Source organism: Phacochoerus africanus, chromosome X, assembly GCF_016906955.1.
Source record: "Phacochoerus africanus isolate WHEZ1 chromosome X, ROS_Pafr_v1, whole genome shotgun sequence".
NCBI lineage: Eukaryota > Metazoa > Chordata > Mammalia > Artiodactyla > Suidae > Phacochoerus > Phacochoerus africanus.
Genome location: NC_062560.1, coordinates 41471993 through 41496436, shown reverse-complemented (window position 1 = coordinate 41496436; position 24444 = coordinate 41471993). Strand labels below are relative to the sequence as shown.

The following is a 24444-nucleotide window of genomic DNA, read 5'->3' as shown; positions in this document are numbered from 1 at the left end:
TCTTCCAATAGAAAAGCACAACATGCCTAAGTTTTTAATATATATTATTTTCCCTTTATGCCTAGGAGAGTTAACAACTTTATGTAGTCAAATAGACCATTTTTATTTTTATTATTTTTTTGGCATATGAAAATTTATTACTATCCTGCTTTCACCATCAAACCTTATGATCTTGGTCTCCTTCTTGCTTTTGTAAAAGGCCAAAAGAGAGACACGGGCTACTTTGACAACCTTAAAGCAGACTCCAAAAATGTCACCAACAGCATGACCTTTGCGACCAAATCCAGCAACCAGAATTCATCATTTTCCTCAATGAAGTTCACACAACCATCATTGGGCACAAAGGCTGTGATTTTTCTGCCACTTTTGCCATTTTGCCTTTGCTAGACCTGACCACTGCTTGGTACATAAGGTTCAAAGTTTCCTTTTTTTTTGCCATTTTTTGGGCCGCTCCTGCGGCATATGGAGGTTTCCTGACTAGGGGTCAAATCGGAGCTGTAGCCACCGGCCTACACCACAGCCACAGCCACACCGGATCTGAGCCGTGTCTGTGACCTACACCACAGCTCATGGCAACGCCGGATCCTTCACCCACTGAGCCAGGCCAGGGATCGAACCTGTGTCCTCGTGGTTCCTAGTCGGATTCGTTTCCGCTGAGCCCCGATGGGAACTCCTCATTTCTGTAACTGCTTCAGTCTTCTTCTGGGGAGGAGACACGTACCAAACCAAGACCGTTGCTGCAACCACCCTCCATCATAACCTTTGCACTAGTGATTGTAGCAAATGGAGAAAACTTCCGGAGACATACATCATCAAAACCATCATCAAGATTTTCCACATAAAGGTTAACGCCCTGGTCTCTGGCGATCCCATCTTGCTGCATCTGTTCAAATTTGCGCTGAAGTTCCCTCTGCCTTTTCCCTTTTTTCTGGGCTCAACCAACGTACATGTGTTTTCCACTGAGCTCCTTTCCATTCATCTCATCCACAGCTTTCTGCGCATCATCCTGCCTTTCAAAGCTTGCAAATCCAAAACCTTCGGATTGTCCACTCTCATCAGTCATTGCTGTCACAGGCAAGGGAGGTCCAAACTTGCCAAAGAGATCCTTAAAGAGCTCATCATCCATGTGTTCTCCAAAATTCTTGCTGTAAACTTTGATGAACTCTTTTGCCCTAACTCCAAGGTCTGCGTCTCATTCCTTAAGAGACTTAACTCGTCCAACAAATGCTTTGTCGTCATTTAGAAGCATCCCATTCATTTTTTGCAATAGCTCTTTCAGTTGCTTCGTGTGTCTCCAAGCGCACAAATCCATAACCCTTGGGACCATTTTCATCACAAACCGCCTTACATGAAAGGATGTTACCAAGAGCAGGAAACATCTCATACATGCTTTATTATTATCAATGGATCTGTCCAAGTGTTTTAAATGAATGCTGCCCGCTCCACTTTGGCAAAGTGATGGATCACGCAGGGACCACAGGATGCGTGCTGGCTTGCCCTTTATAACATCAAAGTTCAGGGTGTCCAAAGCACGCTCCGTGTCCGTCGGCTGCTGGAAGTTCACCTCCGCGTCGCCCAAGGAGCAGCGGGTGGTCACGTCCCTGCAGACCCGGATGGAGAGGATGGGCCCGGCCGGGCTGAACTTCTCCTAGAGCATCGCCTCGGTCACTTCCCAGTGCAGGTCCTGTGCAGGTCCCCCATGTAGAGCGAGGCCGTGGGGTGGCTGGGGGTGCTAAGGTCCATCTTGGCACAGCTGCCCGCAGGGCCACAGGCTGCGACCCGTCCGTGAGAGGACAGCAGCAGGTGCTGGGGCGGGGTGGGGGGGGGGAGGAGCGGGGACAAGCACAAAGGGACAAAAATCAACCGGAATCGAAAACTACAGTGGCCACAGAATGGAGTGGATCTGCTTGCCGCTGGCTGCTGGCGGGCGAGAGAAGGTGGCGGTGTCGGGTCCAGGTAGCGGGAAGGCCTCCTGGGTCTCTTGGCTCCTTTCTTGGAGCTTCTGCAGGGCTGCAGGCGGGCAGGTCAGTCTCAGCCGCTTCGCAGGGTTATTTTATAAATGAGGAAGGAAGAAAATAAAAGTCTCTGGAGGGGGAGACGTGGATTAAGGGGGAGATGTGGATTTTTGGTAAATTTGGTGGTTTTTTAAAAAGATTTTTAAAATAATAAATGTGTGCACGGATCCCAGAGCACACACTGCACACTCTCAGCACTAACTGCTGAGAAGAACGGGCCAAGTAGACCACTTTGTTTTTTGCTTTTTCAGGCCCACACCCTGGGCATATAAAGGTTCCCAGGCTAGGGGTCGAATTGCAGCTGTAGCTGCCAGTCTACACCACAGCCACAGCAACACAGGATCCGAGCGAAGTCTGTGACTTACACCACAGCTCAGGGCAATGCCAGATCCTTAACCCACTGACCGAGGCCAGGGATCGAACCTGCTGTCCTCATGGATGCTAATCAGATTCATTTCCACTGAGCCCCTCCAGGAACTTCCCAATAGACCACTTTTTAAAATGGCATTGCTTTCAGTGTCAGGATTAGAAAATCCTACTGCACTCCGAGGTTACATAAATGAGTGTCTATATTCTCTTCTGGAAAGTTCATTTATTTTTTCTAAACCTTTTCACTTTTAGCCCCGCTGAAAATCTCTTCTAAAATAGAATGGAGTAAATTTTTCCATAAATATTTAGTCAAATTAGATAGGAAATATCATTTAAATGACACTACTATCACATGCTAAATTCTTAAATAGTGCTGCCTTTGTTCTGGACTTTCTATGTTGCTTACCTTGAATTGTTTGCCTAGTCCTGTGCCCATACCACATTGTTCAAATTATTGTGGCCTTATAATATATTTCAACATTTGGTTTCGCATCCCTTCTCATTTTTCTTTGTAAAACGTTCTTGGTTATTCTTGCATGTTTTTTCTTCTGGATAAACTTTTAAAAGCATTTTGTCAAGTTGCAAGAATGTTCAGTTGGTATTGGATTCAATTAGAAACGTATCACATTTATAAAGTAAACTGGGAAGAATTAACACTTCAACAATATGGATTTTCCTGTCTAGAAATACTGTGTTTTTCTCCACTTTGAACACTTTTTAAAGTATTTTTTAATTTTCTTTACACAATATTGCACATTTCTTAAGCTCATTTGAAAGTATGGGCTTTATTGTTCATTTTGCGATGAAATATTTATTTGTTACTGTGTAAAAGTCATCGATACTTGTATACTTATGTTGTTATCCACCCCTTCCTGGTAGTTTTAACATTTTTTTTTTTGTCTTTTTGCTATTTCTTTGGGCCGCTCCCGTGGCATATGGAGGTTCCCAGGCTAGGGGTCGAATCGGAGCTGTAGCCCCCATCCTACGCCAGAGCCACAGCAACGCGGAATCTGAGCCGTGTCTGCAACCTACACCACAGCTCAGGGCAACGCCGGATCGTTAACCCACTGAGCAAGGGCAGGGACCAAACCCGCAACCTCATGGTTCCTAGTCGGATTCGTTAACCACTGCGCCACGACGGGAACTCCGGTAGTTTTAACATTTTCATGAATTATTTTCTTGAGGTTTTAAGATAGGTTAAAAAAAAATTGAAAATAGCACTAGTTTTCTTCCCTTTCTAGTATCTATACCTCCAATTCCTCTTCTTCTTGTTTTATTAGATTGTTTAGAACTTATAAGAAATAAACAAAGAATAGTGATTATTTTAAGCATCATCTTATTCCTGATTTCAGTTGAAAAGCCTATCAGAATGATGTAAATTATTGCTTTGCAAAATATGTCTTTTACCATGTTAAGAAATTTTCTTGGGGAGTTCCTGTCGTGGCACAGCGGAAACGAATCTGACTAGGAACCATGAGGTTTTAGGTTCGATCCCTCGCCTCGCTCAGTGGGTTAAGGATCCGGCGTTGCCGTGAGCTGCGGTGTAGGTCGCAGATGCAGCTCGGATCCCGCGTTGCTATGGCTGTGTTGTAGGCCGGCAGCTACAGCTCTGATTCGACCCCTAGCCTGGGAACCTCCTTGTGCCACACGTTCGGCCCTAAAAAGACAAAAAAAAAAAAAAGTTTTCTTCTAGTCCCAGTTTACTATATATACTTACAATTAATGGATATTTAATTTTATCATCTAGTAATTAATTTGGGGACATCTACTGAAAATCTGGTTTTTCTCCCTGGATGTGATAAATCATGTTAGTAGATTTTTAAATATTAAATAACCCTTGCATTCCTGGTATAAACTTTTTTCATTGTGGTGTACTATTCCTTTATTTTCATTCTGGAGTCAATTTGCCAATGCTATGCTTAAGGTTCTTGTTTCTATATTCACCAGACTATTTAATAAGCTTTCTCTCTGAGTGTTCAGTCTTTATCAGGTTTTAATATTAGATTTTGCTAACTTCATAAAATGAATTGGAAACTTTCCATCATTTTCTCTACTTTGTAATTATTTAAATAGCCTTGGAATATTATAAAAAGGAAAATAACTCAGTAACTCATTTTTGACAAGGTTTGTGATTTCTTCCAATTTCTGGTCTATTCCAATGTCTCACTTCTTGAACCAGTTCACAAGACTCTTTCTCAGAAAAGTGCTTCTGGAATGTTCCGGTGCATACAGATCTCCTGGGATCTCATTGGTATGTAGATTCTGATTCGTTAGAGCTACACCAGGGGTGTTCCCTTCGTGGCTCAGTGGTTAGACGAACCCGACTAGCATCTGTAAGGATTCCGTTCAATCCCTGGCCTCGTTCAGTGGGTTAAGGATCCTGCATTGCCATGAGCTGTGGTGTAGGTTGAAGACACGGCTCAGATCTGGTGTTGCTGTGGCTGTGCTGTAGGCTGGCGGCTGTAGCTCCGATTAGACCCCTAGCCTGGGAACCTCCATATGCCATGGGCGTAGGCCTAAAAAGACAAGAAGACCAAAAAAAAAAAAAAAATGTCTTAGGGCCTGTTCTTCATAAGCAGACCCTAATTTGAGGACTCAAGGACGTGTGATTTATTTAAAAAGTGTTCTCAGGAGAAACTGGCCTGGGCGTGGAGGGAGGAGGACAGAGGAGAAGGTGAAGCTGAGCGAGGCTGCGGTTCAAGCGGTGACCTAGCCTCAGCCTGATCCCGGGGCAAAGAAACTGGGCTTTGTTCTCCTGTGCCCATCAATTATTGGCTAAGGACTGTGGGGGCCAAGGGTAAGGTGCGGGTGAGGTCAGTTCCTTGGTAATTCCTGTTCTCATGCCTGTGGGCAAAGTGGCTCCAGTGGCCCCAGGTGGGTCCTTGCCAAAGGAGTTGCAGAAGCAGGGGTGGGAGCGGGGTACACACTGTTAAAAGGTATCCAAGGACATCTGGGCAGAGCAATGACAGTGCTGGCTTGCTGCAGGGTGGATTCTGTATCCCTCAAGGAATTCTCCAGTTTCAGACAAACATGAAGTTTAAAACAGGGCAACAGAGAGTTTAAGACTGCAGCAAGCACTATTCACAATAGCCAGGACATGGAAACAACGCAAATGTCCATCAACAGAGGATTGGATTAGGAAGAGGTGGTATATATACACAATGGAATACGACTCAGCCATAAAAAATAGCAAACGAATGCCATTTGCAGAACATGGATAGAACTAGAGACTCCCATACTGAGTGAAATGAGTCAGAAAGACAAAGACAAATACCATATGATATCACTTATAACTGGAATCTAATATCCAGCACAAATGAACATCTCCACAGAAAAGAAAATCATGGACTTGGAGAAGAGACTTGTGGCTGCCTGATGGGAGGGGGAGGGAGTGGGAGGGATCGGGAGCTTGGGCTTATCAGACACAACTTAGAATAGATTTACAAGGAGATCCTGCTGAGTAGCATCGAGAACTATGTCTAGATATTCATATTGCAACAGAACAAAGGGTGGGAAAAAATATATACATGTAAGAGTAACTTGATCCCCATGCTGTACAGTGGGAAAAAAAAATAATAAAAAAAAGAAAAGAAAGAAAAAAAAAAGATTGCCACAGTCGGCTCTTCCACGTTGGAATTTTTTTTTCTCCTATGGCATATGGAGGTTCCCCGGGGCCAGAGATTGAATCAGAGCCACAGCTGGGGCAGCAACACTGGATCAGATCCTTTCACCCACTACCCGGGGCTGGGGATGGAACCTGCGCCTCCTCGGAGACCTGAGCAGCTGAAGTCAGGTTCTTAACCCACTGTGCCACAGCGGGAGCTCCCATGTTGGAATACTTATACAGAAATCAGTTGATAAGTCAGCTGGGGGTAGGGTTGATATCCTCCGGTGTAAAAGGAGGAACCATCTCACAAGAATGTGTGCCTGAATGGAAAGCCATCGTACCTTTGCTTACGGGTGAGACGTGTGAAAATCACAGGCAAGGTCAAGACTCTCCTAGAAAATTGTTTGTCATTTACAACAGTGCATAGACACAGGGGAAATAAAAACCTGAAGCCCGACGTCATATAATTTGACAAAAATATCTTTAGACTGGGATTTTTCAAGGCTTTGGACATTAAAAAATATCTCCATAAGGACCCAAACTAAGTTATTTCTAACAGTACAAGATAACCTAAATAAAACAATGCATATAGAAATTTAGCCTAGGAGTTCCCGGCATGGCTCAGTGGTTAAAGAATCCGACTAGGAACCATGAGGTTGTGGGTTCAATTCCTGGCCTTGCTCAGTGGATTAAGGATCTGGGAATGCCGTGAACTGTGGTGTAGGTTGAAGAGGCAGCTCAGATCCGGCGTGGCTGTGACTGTGGTGTAGGTCGGCGGCTACAGCTCTGATTTGACCTCTAGCCTGGGAACCTCCATATGTGGTGGGAGCGGCCCTAGAAATGGCAGGAAAAAAAAAAAGAAAAGAAATTTAGTCTATATAGTAGTTTGCAATTTGAGGAACGTCTACCAAAAATCATGTCTTTAATGTTAGAAAAGATTATTTGCTGCATCTCTTCTTTATACAATTATTAGCGTTTCAAACCCTATCTGTTACATAAGAAAATATTTGTATTCTTATCTCTACAGTAGGAGGGAATACATTCAGCTTATCCAAAAGTGGTGTCAGAGCTTCAACAAAAACCATTTGCAGATTGTACTTTCCAAAGGTGACTGCTATATATGTATACATATACCTCTATATCTTTCTATCTATATCCCGTTCTTTATTCTTCTACAATATGCTATGGACTCTTGTCCCTGAGGAGGTGGCACCTGTGTTCCCTCTCTCAAATACGGCTAAGGTTTGTAACTGCCTTGATCCACAGGATATGGCAGAAGTGATGCTGTGTGGCTTCAGAGGCTCAGTCACAATAGGCGTGAGAGCTCTTTCTCTTGCTGCTTTTAGCCTTAAAACCCAGCTAGCATGTTGTGAGGCTGTCCAGGCTATTCGAGAGGCCACCCGTGGGGGTTCCAGCTGACAGTCCCAACGAGGCCCCCAGCTCACGGCCAGTATCGTCAGCCTCAGATACACAAGGGAATGAGCCTTTCGAGAGCGCCAGCCCTCAGCCTTTGAGCTGCCCAGCTGAGCCCCAGACATCATGAACAATGTGGAGATAAGCTTTTTCTGTGATGGTCTATCAGAATTCTTGACCCATCAAATCTACCAGAAATAATAAGCAATTATTGTCATTTAAAACCACTAAATTTGGGGGTAATTTTCTTAGCTGAGACACACACCAGTAATCCATCTTTCCCCACTGATTTGAGACGTCATTGTCACATATTAAACTTCCAAACAGACATGAGTCTATTAATGAACCCTTTTATATTTCATGGATCTGTTTAGCCATATCTATTGAGGTAAAAAAAGTTTTGGGTTTTTCTTTTTTTTTGGTTTCTTAGGCCCGCGGCCTGTGGAAGTTCCCAGGCTAGGGTTTGAATCGGAGCTACAGCCACCGGCCTAGGCCACAGCCACAGCAACACGGGATCTGAGCCGCGTCTGCAACCTACACCACAGCTCGTGGCAACGCCAGATCCCTAACCCACTGAGTGAGGCCAGGGATCGAACCTGCATCCTCATGGATCCTAGTAGGGTTCGTTAACTGCTGAGCCACAAAGGGAACTCTGAGGAAAGTTTTCTTTCGTATCAATGTACACATAGAGAATCCATGGTAAAATGCAAACTCAAATCCATGTGGTTTAATACAACAATTACGTAGGTCACACCAATAGGAACTCCACTAGCGGTCTGGCAGCTCTCCAGGCCAGTTGTCTTCCATTTGGAGATCTGGTGGTACAGGCTGTTTCTGTGTTGTGATGCCACGATCTCAGTATATGGCCTCCAGGTCCCTGAAGCACAGGAAGAGAGAATCGAACAGTTTGTGCATGGGATCCTGAATGGTTTCACTCAGAAGTGATACTTTTTCTGCCCATTGGCCAGAACTAGTCACATCTTTCCATCAGCACCAAGGGGGTTGAGAAATGTAGAAGAGGGGAGTTCCTGGCGTGGCTCAGTGGAAACAAATCCGACTAGTATCCATGAGGATATGGGTTCTGATCCCTGGCCTCACTCAGTGGGTTAAGGATCCAGCCTCACCGTGAGGCTGGCAGCTGCAGCTCCAATTTAGTCTCGAGCCTGGGAACTGCCATATGGCGTGAGTGCAGCCCTAAAAATAAATAAATAAATAGGTAAATTAAATACAGTATACCCATACAAAGGAATATTATTATTATTATTATTTTGTCTTTTTGCCTTTTCTAGGGCCGCATCCTCAGCATATGGAGGTTCCCAGACCAGGGGTCAAATCGGAGCTATAGCTGCCGGCCTACACCACAGCCACAGCAATGCCGGATCCGAGCCGAGTCTGCAACCTACACCACAGCTCATGGCAACGCCGGATCCTTAACCCACTGAGCGAGGCCAGGGATCGAACCCGCAACCTCATGGTTCCTAGTCGGATTCGTTAACCACTGAGCCACGAGGGGAACTCCAAAGGAATATTATTTTAAAAAAAATAAATGTAGGTGCGTACATGAATATTGAGTAATAGATATTTTGCTCCCCATTTTATTATTCATTATTTATTTTCCAGAAATGTCTTGGCTATTCTCATACATATATTATTCTTGACAAACTTTAGAATCCAATATATTAAATTTTAATTCTTTTTATTTTTTTAAAAAACAGCTCTTTCGGTTTGGAAGAGAGGAAATACGCTAAAACAAAGAAGAACTAGAATGGTTCCCAAATTTTCACTGTTGGGCATTTGTTGTTTCATTCCTAGCAACTAAGACTCTTTCGGTTTCTGATTAAGTATTACTAATTGTGGTTTAAAGTCAAGTTCATTTATCTTAGGCTAAATGACTAAAATCCAAAAGTCGAGGGAAGGTCAATGGCATATTCAAATTCCTTTGATAATTTCTCCTTAGAGTAAGAATGAATATGAGTGGTATGCAGCGGAATAGCCATGTATGAAGCATCATTGCTCTGTAATTGAAACATTGGTCTTAGAAACCTAGACTTGAAACAGAAAATAGACATAGCCTGTGAGGGGAATGTCCAAAGATTTAATAGTTCGATAGTTTGGGAGGAGAAGAGAGTAAAATACAGCCCTGTTAAAGACAAGATAAAATGTTGCCGTCAAAAGAAACACAAACCCTGCTCAAAAGCTTTGAAATGATTGATACAATTTTATTTTCATTTTTATTTTTCTCCTTCTCTAGGGCTGCACCCTCGGCCTACGGAGGTTCCCAGGCTAGGGGTCGAATCGGAGCTGTAGCCACCAGCCTACACCACAGCCACAGCAACACAGGATCCGAGCCGCGTCTGCAACCTACACCTGAGCTCACGGCAACGCCGGATCCTTAACACTGAGCGAGGCCAGGGATCGAACCCGAAACCTCATGGTTCCTCGTTGGATTCGTTAACCACTGAGCCATGACAGGAACTCCAGAAATGATTATATAATTTTAACTGAAGACTCTGGAAGAGTGAGCCAAGTGTGGACTTTCGTCAATTTTATATTGAACCTACAGACTCTCCTTAGGAGAGTGAGAAGAAAGCCATGCTTTTAAAGTTTCATGTTTCTGTTTTGTATCTGTATGCAAATATTCACCCGCTACCTTGGAACAATGCACTTCAGGTCTACTTCGGGCCTGCTTTATGCTGTAAATCACAGGTATTATTTTGAGATTATATTGTGCTCGAACATTCCTTCATTTCTGGACGTAGGCAACCAAGAGTCTGCCTGGAAAAAGCAGACATTAGACCTGATCCAGGCTTCTAAAAATATTGACATAACCCAGGCAGGGTTCAGTTTGCCAGTTTGTGGTCCTTTTTTTCTCTTATATTTGCTCCTAAATTGATCCAGTCCCATGGCTTTGTAAAAGAGAGCAAACCTGATTCCATATTGGGTCTATTCCTTTTGTTCTGTTGAGTATGCTTAGTCTTGCTGACTCTGCACCTTTGTACAAGTGTGTCGCCTATAGCCTGAAATTTACTTGAGAGCCTATTCTCAACGCTCTGAGCTTTAAAGGTATAACACATTTCCATCCATATAAAGATAAAAAGTTGCAGGACAGAAAAATATAAAGATAAAAAGTTGCAGGACAGAAAATAACAATTATCGTGATCAGACCTACATAGACAGCTGGAAGAACAAAGGATTCCTTCCTGCGCCAAGAAACGTCCAAGGACCAGCCACACCCCCTCCCCTTTTAGTATAAAAGAAGCCTGAATTCTAACTTGGGTAAGATGGTCTTTTGGTGGCATCTTCCTGGTCTGCTGGCTGTCCAATTAAAGCCACTATTCCTTGCCCCCAATGCAACTTGTCTCTTGATTCCTCTGCCTGTCATGTGGTGAACTAAGCCTGGCTCATTAACAGCTTTAAAAGGCACCTTTATAGTGATGACTCCAAAATGTATATCCTCCATCCAGGTCTCTTCCCCGAACTCCGGGTGCTGTCCCACCCCTCTCCTTGGATGTCAGGCATTTCCGGATTGGAAGCTCTTTACTTCACCTTGACCCCCACTACCTGTTCCTTCAGCCTTCCTATTTCTGTTGATCACAACATGATTAAATCAGTTGTTCAGGATAAAAACCTATGCATACTTTTTAATTGCTCTTTTTCTCTTTAAATCATAAAGTCAATCCACCAGCAAGTTCTTTGGGAAATCTACACGCAGACATTTCTAGAATCCAACCGCATTTCATCACTCCACTGTTACCAACACAATCCAAGTTTTTACAAAGAGGTAAGTGTTAATTTGCTCATGAATTATCTCCTGTAGCGAAGGAATTGGCCTCCTGAAAATCTCCATAGAAACTGGCTAAGAAGAGCGCTTAAGGCAATCCATCCTGGTCAACCACAAGGCTTGGACCACAGCCCTCCCAGCATGCCCTGAAAGAGGTTGATACTTCTCCAGTCATGAGCAATGGTGTGGCAAATTGTGCTGTTAGCTTTCTTTGTCATACAGCTGCATCAGGTAGCTTGGAGTCTCCTCTTACTTCCACAACATTAGAAGAGATGCTGGCAGGCTAGGGAAGGAGCATGGTTCTACTGTGTTATGTCACTTCCCTCATTTTATCAGGGAAGATCCTGGTTCTTCCCTAACTCTTCCACTTAAAAGCCCCACATTCCGAAAATCAGGTCCCTCTCCCACATCTGGCATCTGTGGTGAAGCTATCCCAGAATATGAGGGGCAATAGGGAACTCACATATCTACTCGGGTCCTGTCTTCTTGAGTTTTTCCCAATGAACGATGTTCTTACAGGTCTGGTCTATGTGCCAACAAGTCATTTGTACTTGTTGCACAACAGATGCTTTAGTATGTCCAAATTAGAACTCCCGATTCTGCCTTTCCCATCCACTGTATCCATCCTTTAACCTTCCCCATTTCCGTTAAATGAGAACATCAGTCAATCACGAGCTCATACCAAAAACCTAAGTGTCTTCATCAATTTCTCTTTTATATCCAAACCATACATTCAATCCATTATCAAGTTCTGCAAGAGCCCTACTTTCAAAATATAGTCAGAATTCAGCTAGGTTTCACTGCATTGGTTTCCTAGCCAGACTGCCTGTTTCCACAAAAGACCCAAGGTGATCTTTTATAAGCATGAATCACGTCATGCCACCATCTAGTTCTAACCTCCCCAGTGGTCTCTCATTCCAGTTAGAACATACTGCATATGCCTTATCATGGCTACAAGGTCCTATGTGATTCGACCTTTGCCTCATTTTTTTCTACCCTTGCCCTTGTTCCCTCTGCCCTAGCCACAGTGGCCTCCATCCTTCCTTGTGAACATGCTCAACTTGCTCCCATTCCAAGGCTGTTCCCTCTGCCTGGAATGGTCTTCTAGCCCTTCCATACTGTTTTTGTGCACTCAGATCTCTGAGTTCAAATGTCACTTCCTCTTGAGTGCATTTCCAAAAGTAGCATGCTCCTTGGCTTTAGACTGTCTTATCCTTTCTTGTTTTTTGTTTTGCTTTTTTTTTTGTCTTTTTGTCTTTTCTAGGGCCACTCCCACGGCATATGGAGGTTCCCAGGCTAGGGGTCCAATCGGAGCTATAGCCACCGGCCTACACCACAGCCACAGCAACACGGGATCTGAGCCGAGTCTGTGACCTACACCACAGCTCACAGTAATGCCAGATCCTTAACCCACTAGGCAAGGCCAGGGATCGAACCCGCCACCTCATGGTTCCTACTCAGATTCATTAACCACTGAGCCACGATGGGAACTCCTGTCTTATCCTTTCTTGATTTTCGTCATTGTATTTATCGTCACTTGAAAGCATATTGTATATTTAAGAGCTTGTCTGCCTCCCTAATAGAATTTCAACTTCATGAGAGCTGGGACTTTGTCTGCCTTGTTTCTCTCTAAAGCCTAAAACAGGGTGTGGCACTGCTCAAAAATTATTTGTTGAATAAATGAATGAGTGGGACTAAAAAGTTCTGAAGATCATTTCTCGGCTATCTGGGAACGCTGGAGGCTGTTTCTGAAACTCTAACTATTCATCCATTAGGTAAGGAAAAGCAAGATTTTGTGCACTCAATAGGTGCTTAACAAATACAGAGTAAGTAAGTGGATACAATGAAGCTGCTTTTACTCATCGCATAGAACAACTGTGGACTACCTCTAAACCTATTATGTTTTCTTGACTCAAACCACCAAATACATCTTTTAAATTGAGTTTTAATTGAAAAACTCATAAATTTGGGGAAGACACACTGTTAAATATGTGAAAAAAAATTCTTTTGGGAAACGTAAAGAAGTGTCAGATATGATGAGAGGTATCATTTGTGGTGGAGAGGAGATCAAAAAATATAATCTTTCTTTGAACATCCAGTCAATAGCCATTCATCCTTTCAAAAGCATACATTAATTACAAGCGGTCAGTACAAACTCTTACAATAATTCTTTCTGTGTGAAATCGACCTTAAGTAGGATTAAAACGGACCTAACACAAATTTGTTGAGCTATTAGTGAATGGAGTTTGTCCACGATCGCTGAAACATGCAAAGTTAATCAAAAAATCCCTTATTTCTACATGAATGTCACCTTTTATACTAAAGGAAGTGAATATTTTTCAGGACTATGAAAGTTAAGAATTGGAGAAAATAAGATTTGACAGTAGAGTCTATTATTTTATAGCAAGGACATAAGAAATTGAAGTTCAAATATGACTGAAACCATTCTGTTTCACTATGGAGAAAGTTATTACTTCCTAGCCTGCCAGTAGTTTTATAGGCATCATAATATGGGAGTCAAAGAACTTGGGCCTGTTTATAGCTGTGGCTGAGTTCACCGTTTCCTTAGGTGTTCTCCAGCAGGGCTCTGTCTAACGACGACACAGAGCAATAATCTTTGAAATCTAAAGCAATGTCAGCTCACTGTCTCAAAGAACCTTCACACCGAGCCTCTTAAATTGTTTTTCTTTACCCATAAAACAGATGAAGTAACTGAGGTTGTTAAGAAGTTAACAACTTTCCTCAAATTGCAGAGTTAATAAGATTTTCCAGGCTGGGGCCACTGTGGTGCAACAGGCTCAAGGATGCAAAAAAAAAAAAAATGGAGCAGCATGAAAGGAGAGGATAATCAGTTGGACTTGGTAACCCAGTGAGAGGTGCCAGTGAAATATTTAAATGGTGAGTTCTCCGGAGTAAGTGGAAATTCTTGTTTTAAAGTTCAGAAAGTAGGCTAAAAGCTGTTCCATTTAGAATGGATCAGCAATGAGGTCCTACTGCACAGCACAGGGAACTCGATCCAGTCTCTTAGGATAGACCAGGATGGAAGATAATATGAGAAAAAGAATGTATATATATATATATATGCCTGGGTCACTGTGCTGTGCAGCAGAAATTGGCAGAAGATTGTAAATCGACTATAATTTAAAATAAAATAAAAGTAGGCTAAGAACAGAAGTTGACTTCGAGGTACCATTTGAGTCATGAACTAGGTAAGCACTCGGGGGGGTTAGTGGAGAAGAGAATGGAAGCCACGGAAGGAAAAGATTCCCCAGGGAGGAGTGGATCCCACAACATGATGCAAATTAAGAGGAGGAAGAATTTGAGGGAAGAGTTGCTCTTTTGTGTCAGATACGATTGAGGGGTTCTGTGGGGTGAGGAATAAGACCTTTGAAATGAAATGGACCTTGACCTCTAGCATGGAGCACCCCCAGAGGTGTGGCGGAGCATTGATGATTTTAAGAGTCTGATTACTCGCCTAATTAAAGAAGGGGTCGTTTTCGAACCATAATGAAGCAAGACAACACATTTGGTTAGAGGATTTGCTTCCTCCCTAAATATAAGTCCTTTATTTCTCAGATGTTCTTTGGACAGCCTTGAGTCCTTGCCTTTTTAATTTTGTGTATAAAATAATTTTTGTTATCTTTATGGAGTAACTCATAGACAGAAGGATGTATTTTAAAAGAAAAAGGCTAGATAAAAATCTTAGTTTTTCTGTTACACTAACAATGTTGCTCTTAAAGTGATTTTTATACAGTTCAAAAGGTGCTTAAATTTAGAGCTGAGAGTCTTTTTTCTTTCGTCATCTTTTTATAAACCAAAGATTGTCGTGAGTTATGCCTTTGATGAGATGTACAGTATGTTGTAAGTAAAAGATGTCCTCTCAACGCTTTGAAGATGCTCATAAAATGGTGGAAAGGAGGCCAAAAAAGATCATTCGCTAAAATTAGCACATATCTAGTGGTTCATTAGCTTGAATTTACATTATAAAATTGTTTATTGAATTGATTGACGGGGTACCTTTATAATGGCCAAAGACTCTGACTGTGCTTTCGAATCACCTGGAGAGTTTTCTTTTTTTCCCCCTGAGGCTGTCTCCTTTAATTGGGTCATATTTTTGCAGGGAGAAGGGAGCATGCCATTTTGTCGTATGTGTTTTTTTAAACAGATTTATTTTTTTAGAGCAGTTTTAAGTTCACAGCAAAATTGAGTGGAAAGTACATACAGTTCCCATATTTCTCCTGTCCCTACACATGCATAGCCTCTCCCAATATCAACTTCCTGTACTAGAGGGTACATTTTTTACAACTGATGAATCCACATTAACGTCGTTATCCTTCAAAGTCTCTAGTTTACATTAGGGCTCCCTCTTGGAGTCGAACATTCTATGGGTTTGGACAAATGTATAATGACATGTATCCATCATTATAATATCATACAGAGTATTTTCACTGCCCTCAAAACCCTCCGTGCTCCCCTTATTCATCCCTTCCCCTTCCCAACCCCTGGCAACTACTCATCTTTTTATTGTCTCCATAGCTTTGCTTTTTCCAGAATGTCCTATAGTTGGAATGGTAGAGTATGTGACCTTTTCTGTTTGACTTCTTTTACTTAGTAAGATGCATTTTAAAAAAATCAGCTTTATTGAGATATCGCTGACATATAAAATTGTAAAGAAATATGCATTTAGGATCCCTCCATGTCTTTTCGTGGCTTGATTTCTTTTCAGCATTAAGTAATATTCCGTGGCTGGGATGTGCCACGGTTTATCTCCTCATCTCCTGAAGGACATCTTGGTTTCTAAGTTCTGGCAATTATGAATAAAGCTGCTATAAATATTTGTGTGTACGTAAGTTTTCAACTCCTTTGGGTAAATACCAAGGACCATAATTGCTGGATCATATGGTTAGAGTATGTTCAGTTTTGTAAGAAACTGCCAAATTGTCTTCCAAGTGGCTATGCTATTTTGCATTCCCACCCATAATAAATCAGAGTTCCTGTTGCTGCACATCCTCAGTAATGTTTGGTATTGTCAGTGTTCTGGATTGTGTGGCTTTTCCAGTAGGTGTGTAGTGGTATCTCATTGTTATGTTAATTTCCAGCTCCCTGATGACTTATGAGGCGGAACATCTTTTCCTATACTTGCCATCTGTATATCTTTCTCTCTCGCTCTTTTTTTTTTTTTTTTTCTTTTTAGGGCCTCACCCGCAGCAGGTGGATGTTCCTAGGCTAGAGGTCGAATCGGAGCTACAGCCACTGGCCTACACCACAGCTCACAGCAACGCCAGATCCTTAACCCAATGAGGGAGGCCAGGGATCAAACCTGCAACCTCATGACTGCTAGCCGGAGTCCTTCCTGCTGCACCACGATGGGATCTCCTGTATATCTTCTTTGATGAGGCATCTGTTTGGGTCTTTTGCCTATTGTTTGACCCGGTTGTTGGCTTTTTGTAATCGTTGAGTTTAAGATGTAATCGTATATTTTCTGTCATAGTCCTTTATCTATTACGTCTTTGGCAAGTATGTTCTCCCAGTCCATGGCTTTTGTTTTCGTGCTCTTACATTGTCTTTTGTGGAGCAGAAGTTTTAATTTTAATGAAGTCCCACTCAGAAATTAATTATTGAATACACTGTGCCTTTGATGTTGAAAGGGGAACTTTATGTACTTATGTATTTATTCATTTATATTCCTCATCTTCTTCTTCTCTTTTCCCTAGCTTTATTGAACTATAATTGACAGATAACATCGTGTAAGTTTAAGGTACACAACATGATGGTCTGAGAATGTATGCTTTTATACTGCAAAATGACTATTTCCGGGAGTTCCCGTCGTGGTGCAGTGGTTAACGAATCTGACTAGGAACCATGAGGTTGCGGGTTCGGCCCCTGGCCTTGCTCAGTGGGTTAACGATCCGGCGTTGCCGTGAGCTGTGGTGTAGGTTGCAGACGCGGCTCGGATCCCGCGTTGCTGTGGCTCTGGCGTAGGCCGGTGGCTACAGCTCCGATTCAACCCCTAGCCTGGGAACCTCCATATGCCGTGGGAGTGGTCCAAGAAATAGCAACAACAACAACAAGACAAAAGACAAAAAAGACAAAAAAAAAAATGACTACTTCCGTCACATCATATCTTTACCATTTCTTTTTCCTGGTGAGAACATTTCAGATCTCCTCTCCTTGCAACTTTCAAGAATATAATACAATATTGTTAACTATAATCGTACAGTATTGTTAACTATAACCCGTTCCTTTTATGACTGGAAGTGTACACTGTGTGACCAACATCTTCTTATTTCCCCAAACCCCTCAGCCCCTGATAACCACCACTCGACTCTGTTTCGAAGGGTTTGGCTTTTTTAGATTCCACATGTACATGCGATTTTTCCATGTCAGATTTATCTCAGCATGTCTTCACATTGCATCAGTGTTGTACCCAGTGGCAAGATGTTTTTCTTTCTCGTGGCGAATATTCCATTGTGTATATACACCACATCTTCCTTATCCATTTGTTTATTGACGGACACTTAGGTTGCTTCCGTATCTTGGCCACTGAGAGAAATGTCACAGGGAACTTGGGGGTGCACCTATCTCTCCGAGATCCTGTTTTTATTTCCTTTGGATAAATACCTAGGAGTGGGATTGCCGGTCCTATGGTAGTCCTATCTTTAATTTTTTGAGGAAGTGAAGAGAGCTTTTAAAAATATCAAATGCCCAGTGTCCACCACCACAGATCTATTTGGGTTAACCTGGGCAAGACTTGGGCATCGGCATTTTTTCACTCTCTAGTTAATTCTGAAATTGAGAAGCACTGGTCTAATGCTGTAGTTTCCTTTCTCTACTTTTAGGTAATAACCTTCTATAATTAAAATACAAAACAAACAAAAATGGTTACCTTGCTGGTGACAGCCCCATATCCTGATTCTCCTCCCTTCCTCTCTGATGGCTTCTTTTCAATCTCACGCAACACAAGTGAGCTCCGGCGCTCTACCTGCCGTAGTTCCCCATCTCTTCTTCAGCGAGACTCTCTTCCTCAGTGATCCCAGTCAGCCACTTAGATTTTAATACCCTCCATAGGTTGACGATGTCCATTTAAATGTCTTCCAGCTGTGAAATTGCCCCCGAAGTTTGTCTACCACATCATCTTTGCTACTTTTCAACTTGGATGTCTTATAAGGATGTTAAACTGCAGCTATTCGAAATTGAAGATACCAGCCCCAGCCTTCACCGAACCTGCTCTTCCCTCAGTCCACCATGAGGCAGGAACCAGACTGGAGTTTTCCCTTTTTGTCACCTCCCAGATTCAATTCAGAAGCGAGTCCTGTGCATTCTAGCCCCCATATACATCCCACATCTGTCCACTCCACTTGAACCACTTCAACCATAGCGTAAGCCACCGCCTCCTCTTCCCTGGGAGGCTTCAGTGACCTCTCTCCTCTTACTCTTTGTCACTTCCCACCTCCTCACCTGCCCTGTGATCCATCTGCATATGAATCAGAGGGTTTCTTAAAAAAATGCAAATCAGCATGAACTCCTATCCTTTTGCCAACAAAATTGTATTCGTTTCCTAGGGCTGCCATATCAAAGTACCAAAACCTGGGTGGTTTAAAACAACAGAAAAGCGTTGTCTCGGAGTTCTGGGGGCCAAGAGTTTGAAATCAAGGGGTCAGCATTGGCCATGTTTTTCTAAGGGAGAATCCTTCCTCGTCTCTTCCAGCTTTTCTCGTTGGGGGGCCATCATAGGTCTTCCTTGGTTTATTGCTGTGTCATTCCAGTCACGGGACCGTCTTCTCCCTGTGTCTTGGCATCTTCTTCCCTCTGTGCCTAAAATCCTCCTTTTTATAAGAATGCCAATCATATCAGATTGGGACCCCCCCTTGAATGAACTTACTAATTTGTTTATCTCTATAAAAACCCTCCTTATTTTCAAATAAGGTTATATTCTGAGGTACGGAGGGTTAGGATTTCAACATATCTTACTGGGAGACACAATTCAACCAACAACAAAACCCCAAACTCCCTACACTAGCCGATAAAACTTTATGTGATACATATGGCCTCTGCTTTCATCTTTGACCACATCTCACTTGCCTTTCTCACTCTGTTCCAGCCGCCTTGGTATTTCCGCTTGCCAGCTTGGCTCTTAGCGTTTAAATTCAAATGTCAAGTCCAAGAGAAACTAACTCTGGTCAGTCACTCTATTAACTTGGAGTTAATAGAGTGACCTCTTCCTGAACTACTTCAGTTACTCTCTAGCTCATTACTGTTTCATTTTTCTCACAGTATTTGTCTTACTCGGAAGTCAGCTGGTGTTTATATTGTCTCTCACTGGTTATACTACTGGTTATCTACCCCTACTGTTCATCCTCTTTCATCACTAAGAATCTGACTATATCTAGTCTGCCCTGCACCCAGCCCCAGGGCATGGATCCTGATTTGCTCAGGCCAGTCATGACTATTGTGTTTTCCTTTGCACAGATTACCTGGGAATGTGGCCAGGTTCAGGTCAATGGGATGCAAGGGGAAGCCCTTGGGGTTTCTGAAAAGATTTTCCTCTTGATTAAAAAAGCAGACAAAAAGCAAGCTCTTTTCTCCTTCTCTCTTGACTCCTGAATTTAGATATGCTTTCTGAGTTCCACCAGCCATCTTGTGCCCACGAATTGATCTGCTAGAGGAGAACGGACACCAACAATGTTGAGCAGGCTGGCAATGCCAGGAGCTTGAGTTTTTGATGATACCACGGCTACTGTACCAACCCTAAAACTATTACTTCCTGATCGAGCACCACAAATGCCCTTATGTTTTAAGCCACTGATATTCAAGTTTTGTTAGTATTTTGAAAGTGCCCTTGTGAATACATTCCTCCACCATTACCACAGAAACTGTTTGTCTTATCCAATGCTGGAGCCCAATGAGAACAACATCTGACAGGTAGGAAACACTGAAAGCATATTTGTTAAATGAACAAATATTTGTAGGAATGAATGAAAGTACCTATTTACATCCCTGCCATGCTACTTATCTTTGCTCTTCCACTTTTAAAACCTCTCCTTTGTCTCAGACTGCCTTTCTGCTCTATTCTCTTCTTTTCAACCTCATCTGGCCACAGCTCCTAGCCTGGCTCCTCCCCTGCTCCCCATATCTTCCTGACTCACCATAGTCTAAGCTTGGGCTCAGCCAAAAGTCTGACTGTGTGTCACTCCACAAACTCATCTTTATCCTCTAGTTCCAACTCTGTGGCTTCAAAGCCCAGACCCAATGAGTTCTCTTGGGTGCTCCACTCTGATCACGTTATAGCTCGCAGTGTCTTCATAAGCGAACATCTCTTTCTTCCTTACAGTAGCACGAACACCTTAAGAACTGGATCTATGTCCTACTTTTATTTGCTTCTCCCAGAAATAATAGAGCATTACTATAAAAGCACTGGTCAGTGAATTTCTATTGGATAGGATCAGCATGAAATAGTGGTTAAGTCATGGTCTTTTAAAGACCAGAAAGTCAGGGCTCATCCCTGCTATTTGCTTGCTTAGTCAAGCACAGAGAAATCACCTATCCTTTCAGAGCTGCAGTGTCTCCATTTACAAAATAGAGAATAATAGTGTCTACCATAGAGGATTACTGTATACCTCTCTAAAAGAGATAATACCTATAGACTATTTGGCACAAAGCCCAGCAGAGAGTAAGCACCTATAAATAGTTACTATTATTATTAATAGATATGTTGGAAAGAATACCATTATATTCATGAGCATGGCAATGATTACTGTTCCCAGAGATAATTGTAAATCATGCCTAGCAGACTATGCTGGTATGTTGGGATTTTACACACACACACGCCCCTCCCTCCGACACACATGCACACATTCCATCTGTATCTGTGTAAATATCATGTCAAATGTCATTGACTTTCCTTTTTTTTTTTGGCTTTTTTGGCTTTTTTGCCATTTCTAGGGCCGCTCCCATGGCATATGGAGGTTCCCAGGCTAGGGGTCCAATCAGAGCTGTAGCCTCCAGCCTACACCAGAGCCACAGCAATGCGGGATCCGAGCCACGTCTGCAGCCTACATCACAGCTCGCGGCAACGCCGGATCCTTAACCCACTGAGCAAGGCCAGGGATCGAACCCGCAACCTCATGCTTCCTAGTCGGATTCATTAACCACTGAGCCACGACGGGAACTCCTCGTTGACTTTCAAGTGGGTATCGTGATAAGTGTGTATATACTATATATATAAACTATGGATCTAGTTATATATCTACCTAGGCATTTCCTACTTCCAAAACATTGTAGCAGAGACAATAGCAGACTGACAATGAATCTAAAACCATTTATTTGTTTGGGAAAGCAGCTGGGTGGAAGTAGAGACTACATTTCCATTTGTATGTTAATGTTGTTAGTTTACCTAAATTTGTAAAATGCGGTGTTTGGGTCTGGACTCCTGGTTGCCAACCTCGAAAATGGTTTCTAGCTAATTAAAACAGAATGGAATTTACTGGCAGGATCTTCGTATGTGTGATGATGGGGGGCAATTCACAGAATCACCAGGAAAGCTGGAGATCCCTGCTCATAAAATGGTCACAAACACAGATGCAGCCCGGAAGACCGGACTGCTCAGAATGCCATCATGGATGGACTCTGTGTCCCTGGGACACCCTTTGTGACATGGCTGGGCTCTGTTGCCCTTGACATTGGCTGCCGTAACCTCCGGGTCTCGATTCCAGTGCCACCATAGGGAACAACCTCTGCATGTCCGCAGCTCGTAATCACTCCTCCAGAATGGCACATCTGGTGAGCCTGGCTTGGTCACACCTGGCTCTCCAGCGGCTCTGAGGAGGGCAGAGGAAACACCTGCTCCCCTCAGGCCTCCCACCTGCCTTGGTGTTACCCATCCCCCAAAGATCCAGGGTCTTTGGATGCAGGGCGATCCCTGTAAATATCCACTAGGGCTACCAAGAAAGAAAAGAGGCAACCCAAAAACAGAACCAGAAATAAAAGGGTCGGGAGAGTCCCTTGAAGAATTTCCCATCTAGCCGATAGACGCCTTCTCCAAACTCTTCTGATCCTGAGTGCAGATGAAATAACAGCGGGAGTATTTTCATCCCCTTGGGCATAAATAGAAATGTAAAGAGAGCCTTTTTTTTTTTTTTTTTTTAACCGCCGCACCCACAGCACATGGAAGTTCCCAGGCTAGGGGTCAAATCAGAGCTGCATCCACCAGCCTACACCACAGCCACAGTAACACAAGATCCGAGCCTCTTCTGTGACCTACACCACAGCTCATGGTAACGCCAGATCCCTAACCCACTGAATGGGGCCAGGGATCGAACCCGCATCCTCATGGATGCTAGTCAGGCTCGCAACCCGCTGAGCCACGATGGGAACTCTAAGGGAGCCCGTCTTTCTCAGGATTGTTAGCCATGGCTAGTAAAGTAACCACACGTGGCACAGTAACCTTTCTAAAAAGCATGGTGATGGGATGAAAAGAGTTGCTGTTGCCAGATACCTATTGAGAGGCTCAGAAACAGGTCATCTGGAGCCCAAGGGGCGGAGGCGAGCCCCTGTCTTGAAAGGGGCAGCAGATGGTAGCCTTCGCCACCCCCTGACAGAATAACAGCTGGAGGAAGCAGTGGGGCTCCATCTGGGAGAGAGCCTGTCTTCCGTGGCCAAGGAGTCAATGTGTTTGCAATTTTGACTCTTTCTTCTGCTCTAGCAGAAGGGCAGCCTGTAGAAGGCTGGAAAATTCCAACCAGGAAGAACCACACCTTTTCATGTTACTTCAGAGCAGATAGAGCCACTCTGAGACCCCAAAGGCAAAAGATAGCAGGGCAGAGCGGTGAACCTATGCTAAGAAGAAGAAGAAGAAAAAAAACAACCCAAATTATTAGGAGAAATGAAGAGGTAAGGTGGACGCCAGGCTCTGATATTTGAAAATGTTGGTGGCCGAAGGGTTTATCCACCCGCTCAATCTGACCCGCAAAATTGAGCCAGAGAATGTTCATGACTATTTCCATGGCTCTTACTCAGCTACAAGTCATTTCCCCTTTCAGATTATTTCCATTTTTAAGGTCCAATTTCCATTTGCTTTTTGATCTTCTGCTTTTAAGACATTTCAGCCAATATCATCATTGGCCAAGTGCCAGGTTTTCTTGCAAGGCTTTGAACTTGTCATTTATCCTTTGTTCTTGCAGGTGGATTCTGTTTGTGACTGGCTGCTCCCAGGTAGACAGAGTTTTCCTGGTAAAGCAAAAGAAAGGGGGCTTCTTACAAAACGGTGGAGATCAAATTGAAAAATTGAAGACCTCTCTTGTAAACATCAGTGGCTGAAGTAAAGCTTCGGTGAAACAGTAATAATGTGATTACCAATTTATGAATGAATAATAAACAATGTGATCTCGCTGAACATGGCAGTCTCGGCATCAATAATTACATGGCGCTCCCGCGAGAAATTTCTTCTTAAGTTTTATGACATATTTACTCTATGACTTGTTTCTAGTCTCAGTCTAATTCTTCATGAGTGTTAATAAAAAAAAAAACATTCTGGGGCTGGGCTTATCTGACATAAACAATTTTTATAAATGGTTCCATGGTTCTTTGTATTTTCCACACACACACACACACACACACACACACACACACACACACACACTTGCTGATGTTTTCTGTCTTAATTTTAAGCTTTTAAGGGCAAGAATTATGAAATATTTCCCTTTGTATTCCCACGGCTCATAACAGTATTATCCAGCGAGCAGGCAGTTAGCCCACACACATAGTTAACTTTGTCATTTTTCTACTAGTTGTGCTGCTGTGGGTTGGCCTCACCTGTTAGTCTCACACTCATATATCTGAAGGAGTCAAGGACGCCCAACGTTCTTGTTGTGTCTAAATCAGAGCTGGAGTTTTATTCTAAATGATGCCAGAGAAGGCGCTTCTTCAAGGACCGTGGTGGACTGAATCATGGATCTGCTGCTCAAAAATCATGTAATGGATGAACAACTCAGAAAAGAACTCTCGCCACCCACATGCATCGCCATAAAACAGCGTTCTGCACTTGCTTTCCCAAGCCGTTCTGATCCCCCTGTTTCTCCTCTTACTTAGAATTTCAACTTCATCCCGGTCAGCTGCTGACTCGTTCAACAGAATGCCACCCTGTCCTTGTGTGTCTGTGTCTTTATTGCGGATGGGCATCTCCTTACGGCAGCCCCAGGCTGGCCAAAGAATTAAATCCTGAATATTCTTTAGCCCCTTATTATTTCCATAACACACACACA

At 43.1% G+C, this 24444-nt stretch overlaps 1 pseudogene; it reads right to left on the bottom strand.

Moving 5' to 3' along the window:
• LOC125118014 (polyadenylate-binding protein 1-like) overlaps window positions 1-1743 on the bottom strand; it is a 71376-nt pseudogene extending 69633 nt beyond the window's left edge.
• Between the last annotated feature and the right edge of the window lie 22701 nt (window positions 1744-24444).